This window comes from Rattus norvegicus, chromosome X (assembly GCF_021556685.1).
Source record: "Rattus norvegicus strain SHRSP/BbbUtx chromosome X, alternate assembly SHRSP_T2T, whole genome shotgun sequence".
NCBI classification, from domain to species: Eukaryota; Metazoa; Chordata; class Mammalia; order Rodentia; family Muridae; genus Rattus; species Rattus norvegicus.
The window spans coordinates 77,909,217-77,918,643 of NC_141554.1; the positions used below are offsets into that span (position 1 = coordinate 77,909,217).

A 9,427-nucleotide genomic window follows, 5' to 3' on the forward strand; every position below is an offset into this window, starting at 1 on the left:
AATCAGTCTGGAGGTTTCTCAGAAATTGGAACTTACACTACATGAGGACCCAGCTATATCTCTCCTGGGCATATAGCCAAAAGATGGCCCACCATATAACAAGGACACATGCTCCACTATGTTCATAGCAGCCTTATTTATAATAGCTAGAAGCTGGAAAGAACCCAGATGCCCTTCAACAGAAGAATGGATACAGAAAATGTGGTACATCTACACAATGGAGTACTACTCATCTATCAAAAGCAATGTCTTCATGAAATTCATAGGCCAATGAATGGAACTAGAAAATATTATCATTAGTGAGGTAACCCAATCACAAAAACCACACATGGTATGCACTCACTGATAAGTGGATATTACCCGAAAAGCTCGAATTACCCAAGATACAATCCATAGACCACATGAAGTTCAAGAAGAAGGATGACTAAAGTGCCATTGCTTCTGTCCTTATTAAAAGGGGGGACAAAAATACTCACAGGAGGAATCTGGAGACAAAGTATGGAGCAGAGACTGAAGGAAAGGCCATCCAGAGACTGCCCCACCTGTGGAGTCATCCTATACACATACAGCCACCAATCCCAGACAATATTGCTGATACCAAGGAGGACATGCTGACAGGAGCCTGCTATATCTGTCTCCTGAGAGGCTTTGCCAGAGCGTGACAAATACAGAAGCGGATGCTTGCAGTCAACCATGGAACTGAGTAAGTGGTCCTCATTGGAGGAGTTAGAGAAAGGATTGAAGGAGTTGAAGGGATTTGCAACCCCATAAGAACAACAACACCAACCAACCAGAGGTCCCAGGGACTAAACCACCATCTAAACAGTATACATGAACAAACTCATGGCTTCATCTACATTTGTAGCAGAGGATGACTTTGTTGGGCACCAATGGGAGGAGAAGCCCTTGGTCCTGCCAATGCTCGACCCTCCAGTGTAAGGGAATATCAGTGCAGGAAGGTGGGATGGTATGGGTGGATATGTGGGGGAACACCCTCATAGAAGAGGAGGGAGAGGGTAAGGAATAGGGAGTTTATGGATGGGAAACTGGGAAAGGGGTTAACATTTGAAATGTAAATAATAGTAAAAAGAAGAATTATGGAAATAGCACCTTCACAATAGCCACAAATAATATAAAATATCTTGAAGTAACTCTAACCAAGCAATGGATAGACCTGTATGAGTCTAACCATTGAGGAAGATATCAGAAAATGAAAAGATTTCCCATGCTTACGGATAGGTAGAATTAACATAGTAAAAATGGCCATCTTACTAAAGGCAATCTAGAGATGCAATGCAATTCACATCAAAATTCCAACACAATTCTTTACACACTGTGAAAGGACAATTCTCAACTTCATATGGAAAAACAAAACAAACCAAACTAAACCAACAAACAGGATAGCTAAAATAATCCTGTATAATAAAAGAACTTCTGTCCATAATGCCATCCCTGTTTTCAAGCTCTACTATAGAGTAATAGTAACTAAAACTGTAAGGTACTGGTATGGAAACAAACAGGTTGATCAATGTAATCTAATTGAAGACCCAGAAATAAACCCATACACCTAAGTATCCTTGATTTTTGACAGAGAAGCGGAAACCATACAATGGGGGAGAAAATTTTCTTCAACAAATGTTGCTGGTCTAACTAGATTCCTGTGTGTATACAAATGCAAATAGATCCATATTTATCACCCAGCACAAAACTCAAGTACAAATAGATTAGCATAAAACCAGATACACTAAATCTAATAAAAGAGAAAGTAGGAATAGCCTTTGAACATATTGGTACAGGAGACAACTTCCTGAACAGAACACCTATATCTCAGGCACTAAGATCAACAATTAATAAATGGAACCTCATGTAATTGAAAGGCTTCTGTAGGGGAAAGAGCACTGTTAATACGACAAACCAGCAGCCTACAGATTGGGAAAATATCTTCACCAACTCTACATCTGACAGGGCTAACATCAAAAATTTATAAAGAACTCAAGAAATGGGGTACAGAACTACACAGAGAATTCTCAATAGAGGAATCTCAAATGACTGAGAAGCACTTAAAGAAATGTTCACACTCCTTAGTCATCAGGGAAATGCAAATCACACTGTCTCTGAGATTCCACCTCACACCCATCAGAATGGCTAAGCTCAAAAACTCAGGTGACAGCCTCTGCTGGCAAGGATGAGGAACAAGGGGAACACTCCTCCATTGCTGGAGGGAGTGCAAACTTGTACAACCACTCTGGAAATCTATCTAGCAATTTCCCAGATAATTGGGAATAGTTCTACCTCAAGATACAGCTATACCACTCCTGGGCATATACCCAAAAGATGTTCCCCCATCCCACAAGGACACTTGCCCCACTATGTTTACAATAGTCTTATTTTTAATAAGCCAGAAACAGGAAACCACCCAGATGTCCCTCAACCTGAAGAATGGATAGAAAACATGGTGCACGCACATAATGGAGTAGTTAGCTATTAAAAACAAGACCATTATAAAAATTTCAGGCAAATGGATGGAACTAGAAAGTATCATCTTGAGCAAGGTAACCCAGCCCCCAAAGGGTATGCATGGTATGTACTCACTTCTTAGTGGACTTTAGCCATAAAGTACAGGACACCCACACTACAACCCGTAGATACAAAGAAGCTAAATAACAAGGAGGGCCCAAGGGAGTATGCTTGAGTCTCAATCAGAAGGGGAAATAAAATAGTCATGGGTGGGAATTGGGTAGAAGAGGTAAGAGGGAGTGGGCTAGGGAAGGGCATCATGTGTGAAGAAAGCTAGGCAGAGAGGTCCTAGAGGGTGAAAGGACATAAGCAGCTGGCAGGAGGAGGGGCATCTCTAGGACAAGCCAGAGACCTGGGATCCTGGGATGCCAGAAGTTCCAAGGACTACATGAGGGTGACTATAGCTGAGACTCCTAGCAGTAGGGGATATGGAGCCTGATGTGGCCACCTCCAGTAGCTAGACCAGACTCTAAGTCGTGCGATAAGGACACCAACCAACCCATAAAACCTTTGACCCCAAAATTGTCCTACCTACAAGAAGTGCATGGACAAAGATGAAGCAGAGACTGACGGAATGGCCAACCAATGTCTGGTTCAATTTGAGTTCTACCCCATGGGCAAGAACCAATTCCTACCCTATTTATCATAGCCTGTGATGCTTGCAAACAGTCCAGCATAACTGTCCTCTGAAAGGCTCTACCCAGCAGCTGATGGAAATTGATATAGAGACCCACAGCCACACCTTATACGGAGCTAAGGGGTCTCTTATGGAAAAATAGGGGGGTTTGAGGGCCCCTAAGGGGATAGGAACTCCACAGGAAGACCAACATAGTCAACTAACCTGGACCCTTGGGCTTCTCACAGATTGAATTTCCAACCAAAGAGCATTCATGGACTGGACCTAGCCCCCTCACACATACGTAGCAGATGTGCACTTTGGTTTTCACGCAGACTCCACTCTGTCACTGGGGCTGTCCCCGACTCTGTTACCTGCCTATGGATCTTATTCTGCTAACTAGGCTGTTTGGCCTCCGTGGAAGAGGAAATGCCTAGTCCTGCAGTACTTGACTGGTACCCAGTCTATGTTGGTACCCAGGGAGGGCCTCCCTCTGCTCAGAGGAGAAAGGAGATGGGGCTTGGGTGTGTGAGGGGGTGTAGTGGGGTGTTGTGATAGGAATGTAAAGTGAATAAATACATACATTAATTAGTTAATGGGAAAAACACTCATAAACTGAATCCAAGAATACATAAAAAGATCATCCACGATGATCAAGTAGGTTTTATCCCAGAGATGCAGGGACGGTTCAACATATGAAAATCTGCCAATGTAATCCACCATTTAAACAAACTGAAAGAAAAAAAACCCTTGTGATCATCTCATTAGATGCTGAAAAAGTCTTTGACAAAATCCAACACCCAAGATAAACGTCTTGGATAGATCAGAGATACAAGGTGCATACCTAAACAAAATAAAACCATTTTATAGCAAACCAACAGCCAATATCACTTTAAATTGAGAGAAACTCAGAGCACCCCACTATAATCAGGAACATGTCAAGGCTGTCTACTCTCTCTCTCTCTATCCAATATACTACTCAAAGTTCTAACTGGAGCAATGATAGAATTGAAGGAGATCAAGGGGATATAAATGGGAAAGAAATAAGTCAAAGTATTTTTATTTGCAAATGACTTTATTTGTAAGCAACCCCAAAAATTCTGCCAGGGAACTCCTACAGCTGATGAACACTTTCAGTGAAATGGCTGGATACAGGATTAATTAAAAAAAATCAGTAGCCCTCTTATATATAAATAAGAAATGGACAGAGAGAGAAATCAGGGAATCAACTCTCTTCCAAATAGCCTCAAACACAATATTTCTTTTTCATTTCCTTTCTTCAGCTTTAGGTTTTATTTGTTCTTTTAAATTTAATTTTCTAAGGCAAAAGCCTTGTTCCTCATGCTTACATCTCTTCTGGTATATAATGCTCTGAATGCTAGCTATTTCTCTAAGCAGCTCATTAGCTGTAAATCAGAAATTTTGATATATTGCATTTTACTTTTCATTTCGTTGAGAATGTTCTCTGCTTTCCCTGGAGTCCTCTTTCACACATGTGTTTTGTTTAACTTCCAAATATGCGCTGCATTTCCAGTTGTCTCTGCTATTGACTCTGGTTTGATTGTGCTTACATGAGAATCTACTTCAGACAATCTCTATTCTTTTTAATTTGTTAAGATTGGTCTTTTATCCACTATAGGGCTGATTTTGTAAATGTTTTCTGTGCAGCTGAGAAGCATGTAAATTCATCTGTTTGGGGGAAGTATTCTATAAAGGTCAGTACTGTCTCATTGGTTTCACTCTTAAAAGATAATTTTACTGGTTTACTATTTATCTATTTACTCATTGGATCTAGGAAATTAATACTTTTTTAATTTCTTAAAACATGTAGTCCTATTTTTCAGATGTCTAAAGTGAAATCTCCTGTACTTTTTATACTTCTTTCTCTGTGGGCATTGTGTTCCCATCCTTGACCAACTGTAAGAATCTCCTTTTGCCATAGGTTTCTTAGGAGTTTGAATATGATATGCCTGGGCATATCTATATAGTTGCTCTTCAATGTATGGTAAGGTCTGATGGTTTGAATGTGAAATGTTTGCAACAGGCTTGTTTATTTAAACACTTGTTCTCCAGCTGGTAGAACTGTTTTGGGAGGCCGTGGGACCCTTTTGAACATGGAGCCTCACTAGCAAACATAGGACTATAAGAGTTATAGGCCACCACCATGTCCACCTTGAATTATGTACCTCCTGGCAGTGCCACTTAACAAGTAATGCCACCAAATGTTACTGTAATAGGTAGATATCTAGGTGTCATGCTGTTCTTGTCATAATGGAGTCTGACCCCTTACTCTGTAGAGCCAACATAACCCCTTTCCTCCTTAAGCTGCTTCCATCAGATATGAAGGTCACAGTAACAAGATTAATACAATAAGCTCATTGTGAGTTGAAAGTGTCATGAATGGAGGATACATTGCATAGTATGCATAACGTACAAAACATTGCAGCTTAGCTTTGAGTATCTTAAACATGATCAGAACACTACCAGACTACACTTGAGTAATAGCATTTAGCTTATAGTCTGTTTGATAAGAAAGCACTAAATACCTCATATAATTAATTAAATACTATACCAAAATTAAAACGCATAATCATTGTATAGGTTCTCTATGGTAAACTACAAAAATCATGTGTTTAATCATCACGTATCAAAAATAAATTTGATTGTTTTGACTTTAGTGAATTACTCTGTTTGATGTTCTCTGAAATTCTTGAGTCTGCATGTTTGCTAGTCATATTCAAGACTTCTCAGGGATTATTATTCAGATATATTTTCTGTTTTACCATTTTGGTGACATGTATATTAGACAATTTGTTACTGTCTTGCATCACTTGCAAAGTCTGTACACTGGCCCTTTTATCCCTCTTAATATTTCAGTACAGATGATTTTTGTTGTCTTTTTTTTTAGTATGTACAGTTTATAACTGTTCAAGTATAGTTTCTTTTGTAAAAAGTGCTACAATAACAAACGACATTTAAAAAGAGTTCTTAGTAGAGAAACAGTAAGACAAATTTGTGAGAACACAGCATAGCACAGCACATAGCTAACAACATTGTGTCTTGAGTGGACATTAGAAGTTAAAGGTCCCTGAAGCTCCATCCTGAACTTGGAAGGTGAAGCCTTCAGAGGTACTCTCTGCACTGCATTTTGATCTTCCTCTTCCTCCACTTCTCAATTAGGTTCAATGAGGCTTCATATACAGACTCGTTCTCATGGCTCTGTAGTGCTTCAATTTTATCCAAGCCTCCACACTCTTCGATCATTATACTGAGTTTTTCTGTCTCACCAAGTTTCTCTGCAGCCTGAAAGATATTTGAAATGGCCTCAAGAATAACCTGAAGAATTTTGGTATCTTTTGCACTCAAGAGGTTCATCAAGGGTTCTATTATCCCACAATGAACCAGATACACAATCTGTTCAACAGTCCCACCTCTGGTACAGTTGGTTATAGCCCAGGCAGCTTCCTTCTGTGTCTTGAAGTCTGCCTTAGAGAGGACACCAACGAGAAATGGGACGAGGCCGTGATTCACCTCTTGCTGTATCTGGTCCTGGCGCCCGGTGGTAATGTTCGACATTGTCCATGTGGCCTCCTTCTGAATATTAGTTTTGGGGTTTGTTAGCAGGCTGGGAAAGACTGCAAGTATGCCTCCATCGATCACTTTCTGAGTCTGTTCATCTGTTCCGGTGACAATATTCCCTATGGTTCTCAGTGCCGGCGTCACAATGGGCAGTTCAGTAGCTCCTAGAAGCTTCACAAGTTGGGGAACAACTCCCTTCTTCACAACCATCTCAATGCGCTCATTTGGTCCATCAGTCAGGTAGGAAATGGCCCAGCAGGAGTCTGCTAATACTTCTGATCGTTTCGGTGTAGGAGTCGAACTAGAGTAGGAAGGATCTGCTCAACAGCATGTAAGGGGGGAGGGGTGCGGGATTCTTGTTTCGACAGAGGTTTGAAAGTGTCCAGGTAAGATTCCGTAAGTAACCACGTGCCAAGGATGACAGATCAGGAACTACAAGAGTGCCAACAGTGGGTCAATTGCACCATGTTTGATAACCAAGTCTCGGAAGACTGAGCCATCACCTGCAATGTTTCCAAGAGCCCATACAGCTTGCTCGCTGATGTGAGCATGGGGAGATGCCAAGAGAGAAATAAATGCTGGGATAGCACCTCCATCCACCACAGCTTTGGTCTGTTCAGATGTTCCAGAAGCAATGTTGGTGAGCGCAGATTCAAACTGAATGGGACTACAATCCGTTTTTCCCAAGGAGGACACAAATTTTGGGATCAAACCAGCCCGGATGATGTTGTCTATAGGAGGCTGCTTCTCTCTTGAAAGCAGTTTCCGAGCAGCTTGAGCTGGCTTTCCAAATTGTTACTGTTTATGCCTTTAACAATGTCCTCAACAGACCAATTTACAGTACCCTGGTTGCTTCAGTTTTCCTGTAGTGGAGAAGTAGCGTCATCAGGGAATGAGCTGACGTTCCTCCTTTTCAGCATCTGGTCATCTTTTTTAGCTTTCCTAAGTTCCACATTAACCTCTATTCGGCGGCGCCGCATTTCTGTACTGTCTTTCCCCTTGTTCTTGAATCTGTTAAGCCGGCAGCTGTTGAGTTAGCATTCTCGTTGGTGGACATGGTTGCTGCAGGAACAAGGAGGAAGGAAAGCTGCACAGCCGGTTCAGACTTCCATGAAAGTCGGTGCAGGGCTCTCAAGCTGCGGGTCAGTGGCTGTCGAAAGGTCCACTAGCCCTCAGCCCTCAGACTTTGTGCCGATTTTTGTTGTCTTAAATTGAAAGTTAATGGTTCTTTGCTCAAATGCAGGGAGTCCACAGATGATTCCAACAGAGGTGATGTAATGTTCTGTGATTGTTATTTAGGATATTTCCCTCTTTTCTCTTTATTATATGTGTAAGGTGTACAATGTGGTTGGGATACATAGATATATTGTGAAATGACTGTCACAGTCATGTTAAAATGCCTATTGTGTTCTTGCAGTCTCCATTTTTTCTTCCCAATGTACTAATGTAATTTTGTAGGTCTTTGACTTTGTCCGTTAGAACTTTTAAACAGGGGTCCAGCCTTGGAATGATTAGCATGTTCAGTCAGAGAGTTATTTTGGAAGGTGGTGTCCTGGGCATTGCCAGATATTTAGTCCACCATCTCTGGCCTCTACCCACTAGATGCCAGTAGCGCCTTTTCCGTTAAGATGCAGATAAATGCCTCCAGATGTTGCCAATTGTTCCCTGTGGGAAAATGATCTGCTTCTGAGAACCAGTACTTAAACATGTTAATCATAGTTGTTTTAAATTCTCCTTATGATAGTTCCAACAGCTATGTGAGATATGAGTTTGTTTCACATTTCTTTGTCTCTTCCTACTATGTATTTTTATGCTTTTTGTGTGCTATATTTTTTTTGGTTGAAAGATGACCATGCATAGGGTTATATATATGGAGATCAATTTTTATACTTAGATGTTAGCATGATTTCCCTTCTACTAGGCCTTTAATGTGGGGGTTTGTGTTGATCTAGTCAGGAATTGGACTGGGTTTGAAATTTGCTTAGTTGCTATAGTTGCTATGGTTACCAGAGTTAGAATTTGTTGCTATGGTTATCAGAGTTAGAATTTGTTGTTGCCATGGGCACCAGAGATTTCAAAATCCTCTAGTGATACCTTGTTTTTGTTTCTCCACTTGGCTCTGGATCTTTCTTCTGTTTCGCTCCCCATGGAGTTCCTCTCTTGCCATTCTTCCAGCTGTACTACACTATATTTGTTCAAGGTTTGTTAGCCTGCTTGGAAGGGGTCAGGGGGACAAAAACTGGGCATTCTCCGATGTTCTTTTTAAGCCTCAATCTTGAACAAATATTTTGAACTCGGGTTGTGGGGGTTATTATTCACAAAATTACTGAAGAAGCATCTAGGAAGAAGAGTATGGGTGCAGTTTTCATAATTGTCTCTCACCTAACTATAATGAGATTCCACCAGATAGGTCTTACCGATAGTCTTATGCTATTGCAGGTAGCATACCAGAGCAGGTGGGTTTGGGTAGTGACTGCTGTTCTTTCCTTCCAGCCAGGAAGGAGCTTTCTTAGGGACCTTTAGTCTTCTCTATATACTTTAAGGAAAACCCCCTGCAAAGATGCGGCAACATGTTCATGCCTGAGAGCTGGCCTTCTGCACTTCCAATACGTGCTGGCATTTGGCTTCTTGCAGCCAAGTAAACAAATATTTTTCTTTTCTTTTCTTATTTTTAATTTTATTTTTTTATTAGATATATTTCTTTATTTACATTTC

The 9,427-nt window shown here is 40.9% G+C and overlaps 1 pseudogene; it reads right to left on the reverse strand.

Annotated features, from left to right (window-relative positions):
• Positions 1 to 6,138: 6,138 nt before the first annotated feature.
• Kpna1-ps10 (karyopherin subunit alpha 1, pseudogene 10) lies at positions 6,139 to 7,811 on the reverse strand (annotated as a pseudogene).
• Between the last annotated feature and the right edge of the window lie 1,616 nt (positions 7,812 to 9,427).